The sequence below is a fragment of the Bubalus kerabau genome, chromosome 10 (assembly GCF_029407905.1).
Source record: "Bubalus kerabau isolate K-KA32 ecotype Philippines breed swamp buffalo chromosome 10, PCC_UOA_SB_1v2, whole genome shotgun sequence".
In the NCBI taxonomy this organism is placed as follows: Eukaryota; Metazoa; Chordata; class Mammalia; order Artiodactyla; family Bovidae; genus Bubalus; species Bubalus kerabau.
The window spans coordinates 82,443,028-82,468,481 of NC_073633.1; the positions used below are offsets into that span (position 1 = coordinate 82,443,028).

General features: G+C 40.1%; 1 protein-coding gene and 1 pseudogene across 4 annotated transcripts in view; one reads left to right on the top strand and one right to left on the bottom strand.

Annotated features, from left to right (window-relative positions):
• Nucleotides 1–1,861: 1,861 nt before the first annotated feature.
• The window catches only part of FUT8 (fucosyltransferase 8), a 329,084-nt gene continuing 305,491 nt past the window's right edge, over nucleotides 1,862–25,454 (top strand). For 2 of the 4 annotated variants that reach the window (XM_055538371.1, XM_055538373.1), the window contains exon 1: nucleotides 2,110–3,219. The gene's annotated coding sequence lies outside the window, so the exon portion shown is untranslated. Of the gene's footprint in view, nucleotides 1,996–2,109; nucleotides 3,220–25,454 lie in introns of those variants that run through there. The other 2 variants (XM_055538372.1, XM_055538374.1) reach the window with 2 other exon arrangements.
• The window catches only part of LOC129622123 (UDP-GalNAc:beta-1,3-N-acetylgalactosaminyltransferase 1-like), a 47,901-nt pseudogene continuing 25,538 nt past the window's right edge, over nucleotides 3,092–25,454 (bottom strand).

The following is a 25,454-nucleotide window of genomic DNA, read 5'->3' on the forward strand; positions in this document are numbered from 1 at the left end:
ATGTGTAAAGATTGGTTCTCAAAAATCAGTTGTTTAACTGATATTTCCAGTTCTGAGGTGGCCACTAAATGCTGGGCATGTCCTGGAAAGGGCTGTGTTCTGTCAGTGACTGAGATGTCCATTGACTCAACAGAATGCAATCCAAATTGTTAATGGACTAGTTTCTGAGTATATTTATTTTACAGACAGCAGATTATCTGGTTTGGGCTTCCCTGATGGCTCCACAGTAAAGAATCCGCCTGCCAATGCCAAAGAGGTGGGTTCAGTCCCTGGGTGGGGAAGATCCCCTGGAGAAGGAAATGGCAACCCACTCCAGTATTCTTCCCTGGGAAACGCCATGAAAAGAGGAGCCTGGTGAGCTATAATCCATGGGGTTGCAAAAGGGTCGGACATGATTTAGCCACTAAACAACAAGAAGACGACAAAAACCATCCTATAAATGTGCAAGAAATTCTGGACAAACATTCTTTGGACAGGTTTTTTTTTTTTTTTTTTTAGCAGAAAGAGGTAGAGAATATAAGTATTTCACTTCCTAGGCTTTTGGAGAGGAAAAATGAAGGCAATATTAAAAAACCCAGGAGTTTTGAGGCAAATGTAAAGGAAAGCTTTGAAACTGGAGATCTTAAACATGCTTGCTAAAGTATTGTTAAAAAGTACTGTTTAAATTAAGAAAGCAGATATCGACCTCACCTCTGACTTCTAAAAAGTACCTAGAGTTTGACTGATAAAACTTTGGCCTTTAATCTATATTGCTGCTAACTCGCTTCAGTCGTGTCCGACTCGGTGCAACCCCATAGACGGCAGCCCATCAGGCTCCCCCGTCCCTGGGATTCTCCAGGCAAGAACACTGGAGTGGGTTGCCATTTCCTTCTCCAATGCATGAAAGTGAAAAGTGACAGTGAAGTCACTCAGTCGTACCTGACTCTTAGTGACCCCATGGACTTGCAGCCCACCAGGCTCCTCCGTCCATGGGATTTTCCAGGCAAGAGTACTGGAGTGGGGTGCCATTGCCTTCTCCGTTAATCTATCTCACTATGGCATGTCTAAAATTTCTGTTCAATTCCAACAACAAGGTATGTAGCCATTATAGCAGACTTTTGTTCAGTTTATTAACTTAGTGCAGAAAGTTCTGCAGTAAGCGATAGCAACCATGCATAGGATAAATGATGGTTGAATGATGGAATATAAACGCTAAGCTAGAATATAGTTCTGGCTCTGCCAGTATATATTTTTGTGTAACCTTAGATCAGTCACTCTACTTTTTTCTAAATTTCTCTTCTTACAGGGAGACAATCATAAAAATGACTGGAAACTACCACTTAACTGAGAGCTTTTTCTTTAAAGAGCTGATGATAAAAACCCGTTGCAAGGTCCAGCAAACCTCTTTCAGAGCAAACTAAACTTCTCGAGGACAGGGAACCTTTTTTTTTTTTTTTTTTGAATTAGCAGCATCTTATTTGTATTTCTGTAATACAGTTTCTGGACTCTAAAGAGGTGTCAACAAATATTGTAAATTTATTATTAGGCAGATTGCAGTCTTGGCAGCCCACCACTGCCTCTTAAATCTCTTTTCTGTGATCCTTTCATACTTGGCATCTAAAAGACCGCCGATCTTCGCTCTGTGATAGGTTCCCAAGGCATTTACTTAAAAATATCCAAGTCTAGAGAAGTCATTCTTGTCTTTACGGGCACCATTTCGCTTTCTCAAGGTATTGCACCCAGGCTTGGGATCTGGGTCCGGAGGCTACAGGGAAGAGTTCGGTACGGGAAGCTCATCCTCCCGCCCTCCGATTGGCTGACTCGCACTCCACTCACGCGGTTCGTGTCTCTGATTGGCCACCGTAGCACCCCCGCCTCGGCTCGCGACTACTTTGTGTGCCGGGGCGGCGCGCTCAGCTCCTCCGGCTCAGCTCGCCGTCAGGGCTGGACTGGGCTAGCTCTTCGGCCCACTGCTCTGCATCGCGGGCGCCAGGAATTTTTCCGAGTCCGAGCCGGGTAGGAAGCATCCTAGGGAAAAGCTCCCTCCCCCGCCCCATGTTCTCTTTCCCGTACTGAATAAACTTCCGCCTTGGAGGGGTTGTTGCAGCCGCGGGTCCGGGGGAGAGGCCAGGCACCGAACCCAGGCTCTCATGGGGGAGGGGTCTTTCTGTCCCGGCGAATGTGGAAGACCTGCTCTCACAAGATTAAACCGGGCTTCACTATTCGCATGGGAGTGCGATGCCATTCTCTGATCGTGTTTTGCAAGCTGCAGCGGAGCGGCCAGACCTGCGCTACGGGGGCTGAGCAGCAGCGATCACTCCTAAAAAGTAGCAAGGAGCCTGCTTCATATCTCCAGTACCAGTGGTACTTAAGGGCCGCGGGCTGAACTGGCACGGGCCAATCCGTTTCCCGGCGGTTGAGAATACGGCATTCCCCGGAGGTGGCGCTCCCAGGAGTGGGGAAGCCCGGCTCCGCTCGCGCCTCCTTCAGCCTTTGGCCTTCAAGCGGTAGAGGGCGGCCTACACTCGTGTCGGAGTCAGCGCCCGTGCGCACAGCGTTGCCGACCCTGCTAGAAGGCTCCCCGTCTCGCTGTAGCCCGCGGCCCAGCCCGGCAGTCGGACGCTGCGGCTACTCGGTCCACGGGCGCGGCGAGAAGGGGGCGGGGAGAAGCCCTGGCACAGGCGGGGGTCGCCGTAGGAGGCAGTGGCCAGCGCATGCGCGCCTTCTCCCAGAAGCTTGGGACGCTGAGGGGGCGCGCTCTCCCATTCGCGCGGGCACGCTTGCGCTAGCCGAGGCTTCCCCGCCTGCGCTCGCGGTCAGAGCCGCTCAGGCGCGTGCGCGTGTTATCTCCGGTAGACCCGAGTAGCCCGGTTCTCTTCGCTCCAGGCCCCCGCCCCTCGCCGCTCCTCGGCCGACCCGTCCCCTTCCTCTCCTCGCGGAATGGGGCCGGCGCTGCTCGGGGTCGCGCGCCCGGGACCCGGCTCGCGCTCGGTCTCGCGCTGTCAGCGACTGCTTGGCTCGCGCCGCCTCGCGCTTTCCCTCAGTCAGTGGCGCCGAAGGCTCCGTTAAGCAGCGACGGCGGCGGTTCCTGTTTCCGTTTCTTCCTCTCCCTTCAGTAGGGAGTAGCATCCTCCACCCAGCCACCCCTCCCACTTCCCCAGCGCGGGGCAGCTGCGGCTGAGGGCTGTAGCGGCGGCGGCTGCTGGGGAACGGCGGAGACCGCCTCTGCTCCCGCCTCGGGTAAGGGGGCGTTTGGGAGCCGGGCCCCGCGCGCCCCGGGGTCTGGAGGTGGGCAAGCGCGGGATCTCAGGAGGCTCCGGGAAGGTGCCTGCCGGCCGTTGCAGCTCTCTTTCCCCCGAGGCGACCCCCGGGCCTTTTGCTGCCACTGCTGCTGCTTATGCAGCGGCTCCGGGGAAAGTGGGGAGGGAGCCCCCGGGACCCTCTGATGGGTGCCTTTGCGCGGCCGCCGGGGTTGTGGGAGGTGGGGGCCGCGATAGGGTACTAGGGACGCCTGCCGCTTCGGCCGGGGCGTGGAGCGGCTCGGCTGCTGCCCTCGGCGTCGCGCATCCTTGGTTAGGGCAGGGGCCGAAACCGAGGAAAGGAGATGGGGGCGGGGGTGGGAGGTGTCCCTCTTCTCTGCTCTTACCTGCCCTTTCTCCAGCGATTCGCTCTCTGGTGTCACAGACTGTGGGGACTAGCATGCTTGTGCGTTAAGGGCTTTTCTGAGGGGTTCTCCGGGAGGAAATTGGGGAGTGGACCCGTGCAAAGATCCGCTCCCGGCGAGGGGCCAGTGCCAGGGCAGTTTCATGGCTTGAGTGCCGCTGCACCCTCGTTTGACGTGGAAATGATGAGCTGGCGGCTTTAGAGCTCCAAACTTATTTGGGAAGGTTAAATGAGTTCTTAAATATTTATTTATTTAATCTCCAGTTAAAGGAGGTTTGTCCTGCAAGAGTGAGTGGGCTGTCCTGTGCAGCACCTGTTTTTTTTTTTTTTTTCATCACAGTGGGGATTGCAATCTTCAGCCACACATAACGTCAGAGACGCAGTGTATTTCTTAAGTTAAATGGCAGTGTCATGGTTAGAATTTATCCCTGGTGAGCTTTAGCGTTTGAGTGAGGCCTTGGATAGAGCAGGGTGTTATTTCTTATTCCCATGTTTCGGTTAGTTTACAGTGGACTTAATCCAGCTCAAGAGTGTGGACCTAGGCAAGCCAGAATCTCCTGTAGAAACACCCCAAAGCTCAAGGTAACGCAGAGGAAATTTCGACAAAAGTTTTCTCTCAGTTTACAGTTAAACTCATCACAAGTAACTGAACTTTGGCTTGGTTCTCTTTAGAAACTGCAAGCAAGGTTTAATTGCGGTTTTTTGCTCCCTTGTTATTCTTGGGGATAAGTGCATATTTATTTTCTTAATTAACTTTTGTTTTTATGCATATTTCTTTTAAAGAATGCATCATATAGAAGACTTTTTAGGAGAAAGATTTGCAGTATTATAGAGTTATGCTGAAGTAGTGGAGTAAGTTGTATTCTCTCTTGAAAGTAACTTAAAATTAACCTGAAATCCTATGATGTATGATAAAGCCTTGTACATTGCTAGCCTTGTGAAATATACCATAAAATGCACATAGTAAATCTTAGTTTGATTTATACCTACTACAATAGTAAGGATAAGGTGGGAATTCAAAGATTTGAAATTATGATTTTATAGCTTAGTATGTAAAAATGCAGGGGGTTAGAAATGAATAGGATTTAAGGAACATAGAAGGGTGGTTTGGAGGCGTGAATTTTCCTTTTCCTGCTTTATAAACTGAGAATTCTACTTAAATTGCTGAACAGCTGGAATGAAAGTTGCATAGATAGCAGAAACAGATGCAAAAATGTGTCTTTGATCAAGTAGTGAGTTAACATGAAGAATATCTTGTGGTTTATTAAGACAGTGATTCAAAATAATTTCCATAAAACATAGCATTATATAGATTGTACTTTAGGATGTTCTTAAATTGAAATAGACACTTAAAGTTGTTTTCCTTCAAGTCAGTTTTGAGAGATAGAATTGAAAAACAGTAACTTAGATTACATTCTGCAGTGTTTGGTTACAAGTTTTAACTAGTTATTTTAAGGCATTGGAGTGTCTTTAAAAGTGGTGAATTGTTAAATCACTAGTGGCTTGGAAAAACTTGTGTTCCTTGTTTATTTTTTTAAGTGCCCGTTATATCAGTAGGTTGGTCTGGAGGGGGAGCTAGTGCCAAAGCAAAGCATGGCTTAATATATGTTTGAACTTTTTCAAACACCCCAAACCAGATTTTTATGACCAGAAGAAAGAGAAATTTAATTTTTAGTTAAAGGAGTAAGGGAATTGATAATGGATATATATCTTATCTGTCAATAGTTACTTGTGGAGTATATATATTGTATATTACAAATTAGTTAGACGTTTTTTTCGTGATCTGAAAATAAATGCATAAGGTTTGTTAAATTTCTCATTTTAAACCTCTGAAAGTATGTCCCCAAACTTAGGGTATATGATAACAGTTTCTTAAACTTCTTACGCATTGCATCAGAAAGGAAGCAGTATCTGTTAACCCTTTGTGCATGTTGTATCTTCTTAAGTTTTTTCTTTATAATATCTATGGTCCTAACATTTCAAAAGAGCTTCAAGTAGAGTCTTATAAGAGCAAAGATATCAAGTATTTAGCTAGGTATTTATCAATAGCTAGGTATTTATTTACTAATAAATACTAGCTAGGTATTTATCAAAAGTAAAGGTAATTGCAATAAAAAAAAATGGGTCCTTTAACATCTGGAGAGCAGGATCCCAAGATCACTTCTTAACATCTCTCTCCTGCAATATAATGCAGTGAGTCCAGCTGATCTGTGAAATTGAACTTGTATGTTTGAATATGAGCAGTAATTTTTTTGATCTGTGGCACTTTATTTAGGTTTCTGAACTGCAATCAGTTTTGATTTTACTTCTTACGGTTCACATATTCTTCAAATTCGAGGTTAGGATTGATTGTGTGTATATTAAAATCAGAATATTTTAGTTTTCTGAGGGTAGTAGTTGGGCTGTTCTCCGTTGCTATTCATTGTGTAAATAGAATTTCGGTGGTGGTAAAATAAAAAAGTAGATTCTTTGAAAGGAATGAAAATATTTGTGAGATACAGAATAGTGAGGTGTTTACTGTTTTTAAAAAGTTAATGCTATAAATTAATCAGTTTAATAAGATATTCTAGAATATTTTCATATATGTTTTTCATTTCTTTAATGGTTCTTTTTAATTCACTGCACAGTATTAGTAAATCTCTTGGTTTAATTAAATGGTGAACATGCCCATTTCATATTATAGCACACTTATAAAAGTAAAAGCATTTTCATTTCATAATCATAAAAGCAAATGTAAAAATAAACATGTAATTAAATTTCTTTACTTAAAACAAAATTGAGATTCTAAGCAACTCTGAAACCAGCATAATTTTTCTACTCAGGCATCAATACTAGTCCTATTGGTACTTTTCAAATGAGATATCAATCTCCAGTCTTCTGTAGGCAACAGTAGTATTGTAGATATAGGATTTAGAGGATCAATACCAAGTTTCCCTTGGTTCTCCTGTTGATGATTCTCTGGCTTATATTTCTGTACCATATAGTATATGGTTTTGCAGTTTGAATTGATATTGAATTGTACTATTGAATTGTAGCTTGTTATAATGAAAGAAACATGTCTAAAAGTAAGGAATAATTATGACTGATTCTTTTAAAAAAGACCGCTTAAAATTCAGAGCAGAAGAAGGTTATATGGGTATATATATGTATATAAATTTTTAACAGATTAGTCTCAAGTCTCAACCTTCCTTTCTCTCTACATTATACTTTCCTGATTACATCTCCCCTTCTCCAACCATCCTCCATCATCCTGTGATTTTCTCTTTGGGATAATTAGGAATCAAACCAATAAAATGAACCATATCATTTACTTGGCATAGTTTTTTTCTTCCTTGATTAAATGACTTTATATCAGTCTGTATAATATTTTAAAGATAAAGCCCATATGGACTTTATGCAGTACTCTAGATTTTTCTTTCAATGGAAGAAGAGCAAATATGGCTTGTGGATTAGGCCGTGTATTTCAGTACAAGAGTTATTCATGCTCTTTATAGAAAGTAGAGCTATTGAGTTAATTTCATTTACGTTTTTTAAGATATAGGCTTTATTTTCTAAAAACCCAATATTACACTCATTTACTACTTTTAAAAAATATCTTTTTGTGATAATTTTTTGTCAGAAAAGAACATGTGACGAGGAAATGTGTTGAATTTTAAGTTTAAAAAAATTGACAAATTGACAAATAAGGCTAGAACAGATGTAATTCAAACTTGCCTTTGCTATCATTCTCTTTTCTTTTGTATTGGTTCTATAGTATAACTTCTTCATTTAAGCACTGGAATAAAGCTTTGAAGATCACTCCTGAAATGCTCTCCTGTATTTGTTGTATCTAAGAACTTGGGGTTTTTTTGGAAATTAAACTAATTCAGGGATAAACTGAATAAACATGATTTAACATATTTACGTTAAGAAGATCAGGCTTAATGTTTCTACTTGTCACAGTCTCAATGACTGGTAGGTGTAAATAAGGTTCATATTAGAAAATAATAAACTATATTGATGTTAATCTTTGATGTAAATGGGACATTAAGCTCATGTTTATTTTAGCATCTCAGTTATGAGAAGTGTTACATCATGTGAGTTGTAAATGCTGTAGCTTTCTGTTTGTAAATGAACACAAGTGAAGGGAAAATGGAAGGTTGTTCTATTTGATTTACCTCAAATATATAACTAAAATGAACCTGTTTTGTGTCTGTGTACATCTTATTTTTTTAAGACTGTTACTGAACCATGAACGAGTTTTAAATTTTTACTAATTTATGGCGGGCTGTTTATATCACTCAAATGAGATAAATGCCGTTTAATATGACTTAATACCTAGAGCTTTAGAATAAATTTGTCTGTAGTAAAAATGGTATTTACAAACCATCAAGCTGTAAAAGCATTCCAGTGTTATTAAATGAGTTAATATTCCATAAGCTAGCTTTTAAAATAACTTTTACAGTTTTTAAAATTAATTTATTGTAATATCTTGATAAATAGTAAAGGTGGAAAAATATAGTTTGTAGCTTTTATATTTCATTCATTGTCTCAGCCTTAGGTAAGCTTGGGACCAGTGAAGTGTGGGAGACTGAGAGAGGGGATGTACTGGTTGATGAACCTGCTTTCTTTAGAGGTGAGGGAGATTTCTTTTTCAGTTTTTTCCACTCCATCCACTCTCTTCATCTCCCTGTTTATCATCTGTCTTCTTTTCCAACAGTGGTGAAAAATCTGGGAGTTTGCCACCTTTGCAGGATTTTTTTTTTTTTTTTCCTTTCTTAGAGTTCATAGAATATTTCCTGGTAAAACATTAGCTTTTATGTTAACAATAATTTTATTATAATGGCCTCATTCTCTTGCAGCAGTAGGCAAGAGACTGGAAGAAATTCAGGTTGATGTGGGGTTTAATTATTGAAAGTCACTCAGTTGTGTCTGACTCTTTGCAACCCCATTATATAGTCTGTGGAATTCTCCAGGCCAGATTACTGGAGTGGGTAGCTATTCCCTTCTCCAGGGGATCTTCCCAACCCAGGGATGGAACCCAGGTCTCCCCCCATTGCAGGTGGATTCTTCACCAGCTGAGCCACCCGGGAAGCCCAAGAATACTGGAGTGGGTAGTCTATCCCTTTTCTAGTGGATCTTCCCGACCCAGGAGTTGAACCGGGGTCTCCTGCATTGCAGGTGGATTCTTTACCAACTGAATTACCAGGGAATCCCAATTCACTATTAATCATTTATTAATGATTTTGTATAAAGAGGGATATGGGAGGTGTTGGTTCATTGTTAGGAGTCCTGTGTCAGTCATATTATTGTTCTGCTTACTGTTAAATACATGGCAGTCCCTTCTTCCATTTCTTGAAATGCAGTCTTATGCCTTCTCTGTTATTTCTGTCTTTGTCCATGGAGTTTCTGACTACACGGAATTGCTTTTTAGAATGTCTCTTTACCTCCTTTGTCTGCCTCATTTGAATAATTTAATGTTAAAAAAAAAACAAAAACAAAAACTAACAAACCCAAACAGTAGGAACCTATGTCCACTGAAGAGAACAGCTCTGAAACGAAAATGGACAGTAATGTTCTCCTTTCATGGGAGTAGTTTTAGCAGATTTAAGCCAGTTATTGTGGAATATTCACAAGGAGAAAGTGTATATTTGATGATTAGGGCCCTAGTCATTAGAGATCTGACTGATTCAATTTCTGTAACATATGGAATTGTACCTGAAAGAGATATATTCAGTAGAGATTGTAATTTTTTTGTATGTATTGAGTTTTGTGAGTAACTACTTAATTCAGTCAGTTACCAAATGACAAAAGGTTGTAATTTTGAGAAAAATATATTCTTTAAAATTAGAACTTAAGCCATGGTAAATATTTTGTTTTCTTTTTGCAAGTTTCAAATTTTTCTTTATCTTTTAGAAAGTTATTGAAATTTTAGGGTTTAGAAGGTGGTAATTAAAGCTCTTGAGTCAAAAAGTCTTTAGCATTGGTGAAATAAGCCTCAGTGGCATGAGAAAGGTAGATTTACTGAGTAATTCTGACTGCTTCCTCTAACATGATTATGGACATCTGGGCCTTAACCAGTTAGAACTGTTTGTTTTTAAGATCCAAGCAGTAGATTACCAGCTTGATATTTACAGGTGTAAAGCATTCATAGAATGAATGATATAATGTTATTTTTAATTTGTGAGTAAATGAGGACTATGCTTCTTGTGCTGAGTAGGCTAAAGAGTTGTATACCTAATAAGGATGTACAAATAATAAACTAAAGAAACTTGCTAATATGCAGTTAGGAATGGTTCCTGTTATTAGTGTTTATAATGGCACAAATTATAATGGTGAAAATGAAATCAACGAAGAACTCTGTCTTGGAGCAGTTTGTTAGATAAGAGCACATTCTCTGTTCTATAACTGTCTAGAAGTTCACTTAGAGCCATGCAGAATCCTACCTAAAAGGAAATAATGATCAACAACTGAAGTGTTTTTGCAGGAAATGTGCATGTTTTTTCTGTGTATATTTGCTCAGTGCCTGTCACCTTCTCTTTCCGTATCAAATATAAGGTTAGAAAGTAAGGTATTTAACTTTTGAAAAATCTGAAGGGAAAAGGATCTGAAGTTTGGAAAAAGGCTGGTTTCTTCATGTTTTAGTACTTCTTTTTGACATAAAATTTTCTGAGAGCTCCACAGTTGTGAAGCTAAAATCTGAGTTCTTTCTTAGTAATTTTTTGGATTGCTTTATTGAAGTTTATTGGACAGGGAGGCCTGGCATGCTGCGGTTCATTGGGGTTGTAAAGAGTTGGACATGACAGTGACTGAACTGAACTGATTGAAGTTTAATTTATATATCATAAAATTCACCATTCAAATTTAGTAAATTTATATAGTTGGTGTCTCAGTGGTATAGAATCTGTCTGCCCATGCAGGAGATGTGGTTCAGTCCCTGGGTCGGGAAGACCCCCTGGAGAAGGAAATGGCAACCCACTCTAGTATTCTTTCCTGGAGAATCCCATGGACAGAGGAGCCTGGTGGGCTACAGTCCATGGGGTTACGCCTTCGTGACTAAACAAAAATAATATAGTTGTACAACAGTTATCACAATCCAATTTTAGAACATTTTTGCCTCCAGAAAGCGCCCTCTTGCCCGTTAGCCCAACCCCTATTCCTGCCCTCAGCTCCAGGCAACCACTTGTCTGTATTTTGTCTCTGTAGTTTTGCGATTTATAGAAATTAGACATTAATGGAGTCATATAGTAAATGGTCTTTTGTTTCTTGGCTCTTTTCATTTAGTATGGATTAAGATTGGATAAAGTAGAAAAGCTTTAAGCTTGGAATCTGGAGACCTGGATAGGAGTATTATCTCTGCCACCCAGATGTATAAACTTGGGTAAGCCATTTGCCGTCTCTGGGCCTCTGCTGCTTTCTCCATCAAGTGAATTATTTTTATTTTCTTCTAGTTTGGTTTTCACACCTTGGTAGACATTCACTGACCTTTCCTTGGAACGTACCTTAACTCTTTCCCTTAACACTTTATGTCTGCATACGTTTTTTTCTGAATCAAAAACAAGGCTTATGGTCTTAAGAGGTGACTCAGCAATGGACACATCTGAGACTGCCTTGAAGCATCAGGATGACTGAGTAAACCTTTTCTTGGGCATTTTTTAGTTCATATGTACAACTTTGAGAATAGGGATAGTCTTAATTGCTGAGTTAATAAGACTTTTGAAGAGAATAAAAGCAAAGTTGAATAATTGTCAGAGGTAGGGCTTTAAAAGTGATGGAAGCTTCTTAGGAACATAGGAAAAAATTATACTTTTTAGTTATTTTTTCTTCTGGAAGTAGAAAGTGGAGTAGAGCATTTTTAGTTAAGTTTGAGCCAAGTTGGGCTCCAGGAAGAAGAGCCAAAGGAGATATATGGCTACTGTTGGGAAGACTGTCCTAGGGCTCATCTGGAGGCAAAGCTGACAGATAACATTCAGGTGATACATTAGGGGAAAAATATGTATGTAGGGAATTAAACATTAGGGGTGTGCATGTGTATACGTATGTGTAGCAGGTATAAACCACAGACTGAGTAGGCTGGTATCAGGTATATGCCAAGGGTGTAATTTTCAGTATAGTATAGTAAAAGATAGGGCATTGAAAAACAACTAGCTAAATTTAAAAATGAGAGTGCTGTGACTACTTTTAAATATTCAATAATTTTGACTTTTAGAAACTATCAGAGGTTCTTATATCATCTGCAGTAGTAGGAAGTATGGCTATTAAATGATTGAACCTTTATTTTTATCCAACATAGTAGAATATACGAGTGGTGACCTGCAAAGCAGGCCTTGTAGAGGAGGGGAATGTAGCTGTAAATATATTTTACTGATGGTGTCATTAGAGCAGCATAAAAAAATTTGTTCATGCTTTATAGTCACACTTTTTGCTTGAAATGGTATTTTTATTTTAAATAAATCATCTTATGATAACCAAATATATCCCCAAATCAAACCTGTATTAAATGAAGATTTTTCACTTGATAGTATTATAAAGGTTGTGTTAAGACTTTAAAGGAGTTCCAAAAGTAGAATCCCAAAGCTTATTGTGCAATGGCAGCATTCTAGGAATAAATTTAAAGCTTTCTAAGGTGACTGTTTTTATGACAATAATATTCTTTTGAATATATGCTATACTATGTATTTTTAAATGTCCCACTGAAATTGTGACCTCATGGACTGTAGCCTACTGGGCTTCTCTGTCCATGGGATTCTCCAGGCAAGAATACTGGAGTGGGTTGCCATTTCCTTCTCCAGGGGATCTTTCCCACCCAGGGATCGAACCCGGGTTTCCTGCATTGTAGGCAGATTGTTTATTATCTAAGCCACCAGGGAAGCCCACATATAAAATACCTAAATATAAATTATGTAATTGAAAAAATTTCAGTGTAAAGGAAGGGGAGACTTCTTTCTATAACTTATGAAGCTTTAAAATGTTAAAGATAATCATCATTCATATTTTCCCAGGGAATTTTAATTTTCAATCATAATAATAAGTGACAGCTGTCAGAAGGTATAGCCATTTCTACATTTAGAATTCTTTTTCTTTATACGAAAGAAAGTGAAAGTGTTAGTTGCTCAGTCATGTCTGACTTTTTGCGATGCCGTGGACTGTAGTCCTACAGGCTTCTTGGTCCATGGGATTCTCCAGGCAAGAAAACTGGAGTAGGTTGCCATTCCCTTCTCCAGGGGATCTTCCTGACCGAGGGATCAAACTAGGGTCTCCCACATTGCAGGTAGATTCTTAACCATCTGAGCCACCAGGGAAGCATAGTTCTCTCAAATACTTGTCCTTAAGAAAATAGCTACTAGGGATTTGTTGAATAATCAGATACTACTTTGATATTTAAGCAAAACACCAAGCTAGACTAGGAACATTAAAGCAATAAAAATGATTAATTTCTAAGTTTTAATAAATTCTTAAAGGGTGCTGCAAAATACTTAACATTTGTTTAACAATTCTTTTCTGACTGACTTCCTACAGGGGCTCTTTCAGACCTTTTCTACCTCTTTCCTAGCCTGTAATGGTATACTGTTCTCGGACTTTGCAGGTTATTTCACTTGCTTTTTTTTTTGAAAAGCGTAAGACACTTAAGACCATCAAACAGAGGCTTCCTCAGCTTTGCTTTTCTTTATCAGTAAATTGCGTAATTTCCCCTCCCCTGTACCATTTGGTGTCAGGGATGTGTCCGTTAGGCTTTCACAACTACTTCATGACCATTTGTATCCCAGCTACTCTTTAGAATGGGGCTTCCCTGGTGGCTCAGTGGTGAAGAATCTGTCTGCAATACAGGAGATGCGGGTTTGATCCCTGGATTGGAAAGATCCCCAGGAGAAGGAAATGGCAACCAACAGCAGTATTCTTGCCTGGAAAATTCCATGGACAGAGGAGCCTTGTGGGCCACTGTCCATGGCGTCACAAAGAATTGAGCATGACTGACCTACTGAGCACACAAGAGATTAAAAACAAAATTCAGTGTCAAACATTCTGTAACAAGATGAAGCTGTGCTTGTTCAAGTACCTTTAGAATATATAGGTTCATTAAGTTCACTCCTTTATCATTTTAATTTCAGTTTCTCCTAACAGCATCTTTACTGGCCTAAAAAAAAAAAGGCAACAACAAAACCCCAAACCACTTTTCCTTATTCTTTCTGCCACTTCCTCCATCCTCTGCTCCCTGCCCCCGACCCCAACTTCTTTTGGTGTTACCCACAACCCAAAGTAAAAGCAGTATGTCTCTGGTTTTAATTTTTCTACCTTCTTTTTCAGTAAAACTATTCTCCTTGTCTTTATTAATGACCTTCTGAACTGCCAAACAGAGGCATTTCTAGTATTAGTTTTAGCTTTTTAATTTTTCAAATCAGACACTGTGAATCCCTTCTCCTGATTTTCCTTACAACTCAGTAGTCCTGGTTCTCCTATATATTCTAGAAACTCTTCTTTTCATTCACAAGGTCAACTTCTTTATTAAGTATTAACCTTATACATTTTTCTTAATCTAGACTTTTTTCCTTGTGATGTTACAGTGTTTTTTTAGCTTCAGTGAATACCTCTTTCAGACAACTCCCACCCATACGGAAGCTGCTTGACTTTCAGTTTCCAGCTTGAGAGCGCCACCTGTTTGTTATTCCATCAAGCTCAATGTACTCAGTTCTGAATTTTCTCTCATCCAAACTGTATTATTCTTTGTAACTTCCCTTTCTCTATTATTGGCTCATCCCTCTCATTGTCCAAACTTGAACTCTGAGTTATCTTTGAATTCCCTCCTCATCAGATCCTTTCCATTGTCAAGCTGTAAATTCTGTTACGACAATGTTTCTGTACTTCATCTGCTCTATTCTATTTCCCTTTTTTTAACTACAGAAATTTAAGTTCTCATTACTACTAACATAAATAATTATAATTTTGTAATTGCTGTAAAAGAGGGGGAGGAGGAAGAGGCAGTTCTACTAGGATATGATCGGTAGGGAAAGAAAGTAATATTTAAGCTTAGCACCAAAGAATAAGTTGGGAAATTCTAGGCAGGCAAACTGAATAAAGACTTATTCAAAGTTTATTGTATGTTGTCAGCTCATAAGACTTTTGCTTTAATCCTTACTGCATGTGGGTGTTTTTCCTATTGGCACGTGCTGTTGCCTTTCTTCAGATACTGAAGATCCAGAGAATGAATAATGTAAAGCCAGAGTGACACAAAATAATGTATATCTTATATTACCTAGCTTTGAGTGAGCAGAGTGGTAAAAATGTGAAGGGGTGAAAAGTGACTACCGTTTGCACTGATGACTAGAAGCTGTCTTAAAGGTCCTTGACACTTGGAATGTAAATCTTCAATGGGCAGCTGTTATCAGTCTACCGTTGATCTTAAACAACTCAGGTTGGAACTGTCCAGGTCCACTTATACATTATATTTTCAGTAGTAAATACTACAGTACTATAAGGTCTCTGGTTGATTGAATTTGTGAATATGGAGGAACTGCAGTTACCAAGGGCTGACTATAAATTACACTTGGATTAACCCCCACACATTGTTCAAGGGTCAGATGTAACTCCATATGGCTTTATTTTTATTTTTGCCTCTTTCCACACGTTTGATTGCCCTGTAGTAGGACTTGATAATATCTTTATTATTAATAGCCACTAATAACAAAAGTAAATTAACTGAGGGTCACAGCAAGTAAAGAAATGATTTACTATTTCTGTTCCCTTAGAGAAGCAAGATGTTTTGTGCTTTTCAAATGGGAAACACTGAAAATAACAACAATTCTAAAATGGTTAAACCAAAATGTGACTCTCTGGCTTTGCAAGTAGAACAACCTAGACAGCATATTAAAAAACAGAGATATTACTTTGCCAACAAAGGTCCATGTAGTCAAAGCTATGGTTTTTTCAGTAGTCATGTATGGATGTGAGAGTTGAACAATAAAGAAAGCTGAGTGCCGAAGAATTGATACTTTGGAAGTGTGGTGTTGGAGAAGACTCGTGAGAGTCCCTAGGACTGCAAGGAGATCCAACCAGACCATCCTAAAGGAATCAGTCCTGAATATTTATTGGATGGACTGAGGCTGAAGCTGAAACTCCAATACTTTGGCCACCTGATGCGAAGAACTGACTCATTGGAAAAGACCCTGCTGCTGGGAAAGATTGAAGGTAGGAGGAGAAGGGGACGGCGGAGGATGAGATGGTTGGATGGCATCACCGACTCAATGGACATGAGTTTGAATAAACTCTGCGAGTTGGTGATGGACAAGGAGACCTGGCGTGCTGTGGTTCATGGGGTTGCACAGAGTCAAACACGACTAAGTGACTGAACTGAACTGAGAATGGAGGTAGAGCAGTCCAGGAACAGCCAGATCCAAAAATTTAAATGTCTTTGGGATATTCTCCATTTCTTGACTTCTTTCTTTGTGTTGGTCTTATTATCTGCTTATGTTAGAAGGCTTTTTTCAACAGAAATGTATGGACTCAGACTACTGAGAACTTAAATTTCTGAAGGAGGACCTATAATTGGATCCATCCTTGGAGAATTGTCATTGTCACCAGAACCACATAAAGTGGCAGAGGGTCAGTTCCCCAAAGGATGGGAATACTATAAACCAGAGAAATGGGAGAAGGAATGAGAAGTAGGCAAAAACCATCTATAATCATTAGGAGGAGGAAAGGAAGGGAGTAGGAGATACAGGGAAAGGAAAATGCATATACAGGAGAGAGAAGCTGGTTAAGGGAAAAGAACTATTATTGAGAGTTTACTGTGTGCTAAGCCTTGGGTTCCCCTTCATGGAACCTTGTCGTGACTAAGGGGATTGCATACCTCAGTGATGCTATGAGCCATGCCATGCAGGGCCACCCAAGATGGACTAGTCATAGTGAAGAGTTCTGACACAGTGGGGTCCACTGGAGGAGGAAATGGCAACTTGTTCCAGGATTCTTGCCTAGAGAACCCCATGAACAGTATGAAAAGGCAAAATGATAAAGATGAGACCCTTGCTGAAGATGAGGAAGCATGGTGTCCAGTATGCTGAGGAAGAGCAGAGGGCAATTGCTAATAACTTCAGAAGGAATGAAGTGGCTGTGCCAAAGTGGAAACGACACTCAGTGGTGGTTGTATCTGTTGGTGAGAGAAAAGGCCAATGATGTAAAGAACAATATTCATAGGAACGTGGAATGTTAGGTCCATGAATAAAGGTAAACCAGACGTGGTCAAGCAGGAGATGGCAAGATTGAACATTGACATCTTAGAAATCAGTGAACTAGAATGGATGAGAATGGGCAAGTTTAATTCAGATGACCATTATACCTACTACTGTGGGCAAAATCCTTTAGAAGAAATGGAGTAGTCCTCATAGTCAACAAAAGAGTCCAAAATGCAGTACTTGGGTGAAATCTCAAAAACAACACAGTGATCTTGGTTCATTTCCAAGGCAGCATCACAGTAATCCAAGTCTATGCCCTAACCCCTGATGCTGAAAAAGCTGAAGTTGATGAGTTCTATGAAGACCTACATACAACACCTTCTAGAACTAATACCAAAAGAAAAGATTCCCTTTCATCATAGGGGATTGGAATGCATAAGTAGGAAGTCAAGAGATACCTGGAATAACAGGCAAGTTTGGCAAACGAAGCATGCAAAGGCCAACAGAGTTTTGTTAAAAGAACATGCTGGTCATAGCAAACACCCTTTTCTAACAATACAAGAGACAGCTCTATACATGGACGTCACCAGATGTCAATACTGAAGTCAGATTTCTTCCTTTGTGGCTCAGTGGTATAGAACCCACCTGCCAGTGCAGGAAGCGTGGGTTCAGTCCTTAGGTTGGGAAGATACCTTGGAGAAGGAAATGGCAACCCACTCCAGTATTCTTGCCTGGGGAATTCCTGGACAGAGGAACCTAGAGGGCTTCCATCCATGGGGTTGCAAAAGAGTTGGACACTACTTAGCAACTAAATAGCAGCAATAATGTTCTTTGCAGCTGAAGATGGAGAAGCTCTATACAGTCAGCAAAATAAGACCTGAAGCTGACTGTGGCTCAGATCATGAGCTCCATATTGAAAAATTCAGGCTTAAATTGCAGAAATCAGGGAAAACTACCAGGCCATTTTGGTAAGACCTAAATCAAATCCCTTATGATTATACAGTGGAAGTGATGAATAGATTCAAAGGATTAGATCTTGTAGACATACCAGGTAGTGTGCCTGAAGAACTGTGGTAGAGATTTGTAACACCGTATAGGAGGCCATGACCAAAACCATCCCAAAGAAAAAGAAATGCAAGACAAAGTCGTTATCTGAGGAGGCTTTACAAATAGCTGAGGAGAGACGAGACATGAAAGGCAAGGGGCAAAGGGAAAGATACACAGGACTGAATGGAGACTTCCAGACCAGAGAATAACAGGAAGAGAAAAGAAGCCCTTCTTAAATGAACAATGCAAAGGGATAGAGGAAAACAATAGAATGGGAAAGACTAGAGATCTCTTCAAAAAAATTGGAGATATCAAGGGAACATTTCATGCAAGGATGAGCATGATAAAGGACAGAAAACTACCGCACAATTGCACTCATCTCATGTGCTAGTAAAGTAGTGCTCAAAATTCTCCAAGCCAGGCTTCAGCAATATGTGAACCGTGAACTTCCTGATGTTCAAGCTGGTTTTAGAAAAGGCAGAGGAACCAGAGATCAAATTGCCGACATCCACTGAATCATCGAAAAAGCAAGAGAGTTCCAGAAAAACATCTATTTCTGCTTTGTTGACTATGCCAAAGCCTTTGACTGTGTGGATCACAACGAACTGTGGAAAATTCTGAAAGAGATGGGAATACCAGACCACCTGACCTGCCTCTTGAGAAACCTGTATGCAGGTCAGGAAGCAACAGTTTGAACTGGACATGGAACAACAGACTGGTTCCAAATAGGAAAAGGAGTACATCAAGGCTGTATATTATCACCCTGCTTATTTAACTTATATGCAGAGTACATCATGAGAAACGCTGGACTGGAAGAAACACAAGCTGGAATCAAGATTGCCGGAAGAAATATCAATCATCTCAGATATGCAGATGACACCACCCTTATGGCAGAAAGTGAAGAGGAACTCAAAAGTCTCTTGATGAAAGTGAAAGAGGAGAGTGAAAAAAAAAGTTGGCTTAAAGCTCAACATTCAGAAAATGAAGATCATGGCATCCGGTCCTATCACTTCATGGGAAATAGATGGGGAAACAGTGGAAACAGTGTCAGACTTTATTTTTCTGGGCTCCAAAATCACTGCAGATGGTGACTGCAGCCAAGAAATTGAAAGAGGCTTACTCCTTAGAAGGAAAGTTATGACCAACCTAGATAGCATATTGAAAAGCAGAGACATTACTTTGCCAACCAAGGTCCGTCTAGTCAAGGCTATGGTTTTTCCTGTGGTCATGTATGGATGTGAGAGTTGGACTGTGAAGAAGGCTGAGTGCAGAAGAATTGATGCTTTTGAACTGTGGTGTTGGAGAAGATTCTTGAGGGTCCCTTGGACTGCAAGGAGACCCAACCAGTCCATTCTGAAGGAGATCAGCCCTGGGATTTCTTTGGAAGGAATGATGTTGAAGCTGAAACTCCAGTTCTTTGGCCATCTCATGCGAAGAGTTGACTTATTGGAAAAGACTCTGATGCTGGGAGGGATTGGGAGCAAGAGGAGAAGGGGACGACAGAGGATGAGATGGCTGGATGGTATTACTGACTCAATGGACGTGAGTCTGAGTGAACTCCGGGAGTTGGTGATGGACAGGGAGGCCTGGCATGCTGCGATTCATGGGGTCGCAAAGAGTTGGACACAACTGAGCGACTGAACTGAACTGAACTGAAGTAGAAGAGATTAAGAAGAGGTAGCAAGAATACACAGAAGAACTGTACAAAAGAGGTCTTAATGACTTGGATAACCATGACGGTGTGGTCATTCACCTAGAGCTAGACATCCTGGAATGTGAGGTCAAATGGGCCTTAGGAAGTATTACTACCAACAAAGCTAGTGGAGATGAAGAAATCCAGCTGAGCTATTTAAAACCCACCAAAATGACACTGTTACAGTGCTGCAGTCAATATGTCAGCAAATTTGGAAAACTCAGCAATGGCCAGTTCAATTCAGTTCAGTTGTTCACTCGTGTCCAGCTCTTCGCTGCTTCATGGATCACAGCATGCCAGACCTCCCTGTCCATCACCAACTTCTGGAGTCCACCCAAACCCATGTCCATTGAGTCGGTGATGCCACCCAACCATCTCATCCTCTGTCGTCCCCTTCTCCTGCTTTCCTCAATCTTTGCCAGCATCACGGTCTTTTCCAATGAGTCAGCTCTTGGCATCAGGTGGCCAAAGTGTTGGGAGTTTCAGCTTCAACATCGGTTCTTCCAATGAACACTCAGGACTGATCTCCTTTAGGATGGTCTGGTTGGATCTACTTGTAGGCCAAGGGACTCTCAAGAGTCTTCTCCTATACCACAGTTCAAAAGCATCAATTCTTCAGCACTTAGCTTTCTTTATAGTCCAACTCTCACATCCACACATGACTACTGGGAAAACCATATCCTTGACAAGATGGACCTTTATTGGAAAAGTAGTGTTTCTGCTTTTTAATATGCTGTCTAGGTTGGTTATAACTTTCCTTTCAAGGAGTAAGCATCTTAATTTCATGACTGCAGTCACCATCTGCAGTGATTTTGGAGCCCAGAAAAATAAAGACAGCCACTGTTCCCACTGTTTCCCCATCTATTTCCCATGAAGTGGTGGGACCAGATGCCATGATCTCTGTTTTCTGAATGTTGAGCTTTAAGCCAACTTTTTCACTCTCCCCTTTCACTTTCATCAACAGGCTTTTTAGTTCTTTTTCACTTTCTGCCATAAGGGTGGTGTCATCTGCATATCTGAAAGTTATTGATATTTCTCCCGGCAGTCTTGATTCCAGCAATGGCCAGAGGACTGAAAAAGGTCAGTTTTCATTTCAATTCCCAGGGCAATGCCAAAGAAAATTCAAACTATTAATACCATACAGTTGTGTTCATTTCACATGTTAGCAAGGTAATACTCGAAATCCTTCAAGCTTGGCTTCAGCAATACCTGAACTGAGAACTTCCAGAAGTACAAGCTGGGTTTAGAAAAGGCAGAGGAACCAGAGATCAAGTTGTTAACATTTGGTGGGTCATGGAGAGAGCAAGGGAATTTCAGAAAAATATCGAATTCTGCTTCATTGACTACTCTAAAGCTTTTGACTATGTGGATCACAACAAACTGTGTAAAAATCTTAGGATACTAGGCAGACTTATCTGTCTCCTGAGAAACCTGTATGCGGGTCAAGAAGCAACAGTTAGAACCAAACATGGAACAATGGACTGGTTCGAAATTGGGAAAGGAGTCCATCAGTGCTGTATATTGTCATCATGCTTATTTAACTTTTATATAGTGTACATCATGCAAAATAACTGGTTGGATGAGTCACAAGCTGAAATCAAGGTTTCTGGGAGAAATAGCAACAACTTCAGATATGCAGATGATACCACTCTAATGGCAGAAAGCAAAGAGGAAATAAAGAGTTTGTTTATTCATTGGTTTAGAAGTTTGGGTTGCTTCTAGTTCTTGGCAGTTATAAATAAAGCTGCTGAAAACATTTGAGAATAACTTCGTAGGAACATGAATTTTCATTTCCTTTTGGTAAATACCTAGGAGTGGGATTGCCGAATCATGGTAAGAGTATGTTTACTTTTATAAGAAACTGCCAAAATATTTTCTAAAGTTGACTTTACCATTTTGTATTCCCATGTTCAATGTATTTGAGTTCCAGTTGATCTTCATCCTTGCTAGCACTTGGTATTGTCAGTTTTTTTTTTTAAGTTCTTTTCATAGATTTATGTCATTGTGCTTTTAATTTGTATTTTCCTAATGACTCATGATGCTGAGTATATCTGTGCTTTAAAATGCATTTCTTTAACATTCTGAGAATGTGTATTTGTTTTTTAAAATATGATTGCATTTTTTCCCAGTCATACAGTAAATGGCTCTGACAAGGCCTTTGATGAGCATTTGGGTTATTGCTCCTACATCACACAATCCAGAGGACACCATTCACACACACACACACACACACACACACACACAAACACACAAAAAGTGCTCTGTGGAGTTGTGCAGTGCAGCAGTCCTGGCTATATATTTACAGCTACTATCTTGAGTTATTGATGATTAGTTTCCATGGAAAATTTGAGTAGTATCAACTGATGCATTTAAAAATAATTTTTCAGGGTTTCCCTGAAATGAAATTTTGTCCAGGAACAAGTTCTGAAAAAATGCCCTACAGGCAGTATGGATAATGGATCAGACTTGGGAGATAGAAAGGTCTATTTCAAATTCTCAGCTCCTCCATTTACAGCATTTACAGTGACTTTGGGCGTCTTATCTGGCTTCTCTGAAGCCATTTTTTTCCCAGCAAAACAGCATTGATAATATCTCCCTTTTATAGATGATGTGATAAGAATTATCAGTAATGCATGCAAAATACCTGACACAGGGTCATTTCAGTTCATTTGCTCAGTCGTGTCCAGCTCTTTGCGACCCCATGGACTGCAGCATGCCAGGCTTCCCTGTCCATCACCAACTCCCAGAGATTGCTCAAACTCACGTCCACTGAGTTGGTGATGCTATCCAACCATCTCATCCTCTGTCGTCCCCTTCTGTAATCATGAGTGTGTTATAAAAAAAGACTTTGAAATATAGCAACTATTTAGGGACTGAGAAATGCACTTTACTTGAGACAAGAAGATATGTGACTGAATACTTCTGGATACCATTAGTTCTGACCAGTGAAGTCAGGATATTTGAGGCACCAGTGAACTTTATAAGATTTTTCTAAACTTTATAATTTATTGTTGTGATTTCATGGTGATTACAGTAAATCCTTAAAACAGTAAGCCAGCAGAACCAGAAATATTCTGGATACAAAGAGAGAGGTTTACCAAACAGTAGAGTGAGTATGGAAAGGAGTTTAGGTTGAGTTTCTGGACCTGGGAAGTAACTTAAAAGTCTTAACTGTAGAAGAAGAGTCATAGTGTGATCTTGTTTGCTTGCTGGTTTTTTTGGTTTGGTTTTAAGCCATCTCTCTACCTTGGTGTTTTCTGTTAGACTTATTGGTTTCTACTTCTGTATAGTAAGGAGTTTTCACAACTTTGAGTCACACTGTTTGGGCTCACAGTTCTGTTACTTTCCAAGTGATTTCTTTTTTTGGGTAACAATATGAGGAGGAGTAAGAAATAGCTTAAGAAATAGAATTAAAGGTCCTTCTCTTTCTCCATTTCTTCTCTCTCAGGTAATATTTCATTCTAGTCACTTTGTAGCTTAGAGAAGGAAGATTTGCATTCACATGTCCTTTCTTCATCTGCCTTTTCTTCCCTTTGATCTATTATGTCATGTTGTCTGTTTTTTTCAAGTTAACAAAACCTAAATATTTAGCACTATCTCCAGTTGCTGCCGCCAACCTCCATCCTAAGGCAGCTCCCCTTCTCCTGCTTCTCTGTGGTAAACTCTTGGTACCATTTCACTTTTGCATTTTTTAAATTCCCAAAGTCTCTACTTTCAACATTTTTTGGTATATTTTTTCACCGACAGGATTACAATCAGAAGCAGTTGTAAGGGCCACTTATGTGGTTTCCTAAGTTTTAAAGAAAAATTTTAAACTGGTATATAAATTAATGTGTAAATGTAGTTGCTGGTATTTTATTTTCTACTGAAAAAGATATAATCCCCCCAAAATAATGTGTAGCCATTAAGTACTACCACCACCCCCTCTTCTCTGCCCCCCAGTAGTGTTTTTTTTTTTTTTTTAATTTTTCTTAAAAAAAAAAAAAAAAAAAAAAAAGAATCCTGAGGCCCTGCTTTCACGGTCTGTATTCGTACTGAAAATCAAGATCAAGCGAGCTTTTGCCCTTCTGCTCCACGGGAGGTTTCTGTCCTTCCTGAGCTCACCTTAGGACACCTGCGTTACCGTTTGACAGGTGTACCGCCCCAGTCAAACTCCCCACCTGGCACTGTCCCCAGAGCGGGTTGCGCATGTCCTGGCTGGGCGCTTGGTGCCAGAAGTGAGATCCCCTCGGGGCTCGCCCAGTGGTGGTTGACATATATTACTTTGGTTAATTAGCCAACTCCTCCAGTGATTATGTCTAACTCACTAATACCCTCCTTGTAAACTTGTCAGTATTGCTGCCCCAGACTTCACAGAGAGGCAAATTTTCTTAGAAATTTATGTCACCTGTTTTGAATAGGGACACTTTTATTGTCTTAGACGTCTGTTTTCCTCTTTGTTAGGCAGTTTAATAGTATGTTCATCAAATGTTTGTTTATTGAGAATGTACTGTATGGCAGACATTGTATTAGGCCCCAATTATGTCAACAGAAATGAATATGCTCAAAGGGAAGGCACCTTAATCTCTCTGTAGTAAAGTTTTAACTTATTTTTTTGTTCTATTTGTAACTTTTAACTGCAAAAACAAAAACAGAGATTACATCGAATTCCCGTGTAACATCGTCGGACTTCAACCTCTATCCTTTGTGAGAAAACAAAATTCAGCTAAGTAAATTTGAAAATTTGATTGGCTTTATTCAGTGATTCATGAATTGGGCAGCATTCCATTCTATCTAGCAAATAGAAAGGAGCTCTGAAGAGTTGAGCAAAATGGGAGAAGGGAACAGGAACAGGGACAAAGAAAGAGCAGAGTTGCCTCATCTTTCTTTGGGGTAATTCAAGAGGTCTCTCAGGTGGATTATTTCTCTACTGCTAACCAGGAAATTCCAGATTGACTTGTTTAAGATTACATTCCTGTGAGAGATTGAAATTGTTTTTAGGTTAGGTATTAGGTCTTGGTTTGTGGACATGGGTCTTAGCACAAATGACTCCATTTTGGGCCTGTTGTCTCTTCCCTCAACACCTTTTTTGGTGATATATCTTGATGACAATTCCAGAAATCATGCTGTTTTATCCATGAATACTTTAGGATGAAACTTGAATTTCTTTTTTTGTAGTGTAATTACAATGCCATTGTTATACTTAAAAACAATTAACTGTAATTCTTAAAATTAACTGATACTCCCCAATTATGTACAAAAAGTCTTTTTGCATTTGGTTTGTTTAAATCAGGATCCCAAAACGGTCCAGTTACTATAATTGGTTGTGTAACATCTGTTTTAAAATTTTTTTTTTTTTAAAAACTACTTACTATAATTGGTTGTATAATGTGTTTTGTTTCTTTGAAACTAGGATAGCCTGGCTCTCTGTTTTTCCCTATGCTATTGACTTGTTGAAAAAAAACTTATTTTGGTGGTTTTTTCCTGATAGAATTTAGTTAGATTTGGAATATTTAGCATTTGCTGCAACACATTTTATCTGTATTACTTCCACCTGATAAAACTTAGCTTCCCAGGTTGTCAGTCAGTTACCATAAGTGACTTCTGTGTCTTCACTGAATTCTCTGAACAACTGCCTTAAGATGCATGCGTGCATGCATCTATCCAGAATCCTTCTCCCTGGGAAAGACTGAACTTCCCTGGTGATTTAAGGCCTTTACAAAAACAACTAACTCTTAGATTTTTATGACATTTGTGACTAGTATGTAAGTCACAAGTATTAGCAAGAGTTCATTAGAGCCCATGAAGAATCAATAAAAGCATGAAGTGAGATACTATACATATTAGGGGAACATTTTACCATAGTCCAGTGATCTCTTTTGCTGTAGATGAGAAGTACCCTTGACCTAAATGAGATTGAGAAGAAAATTCCTTATCTGTGCAACATT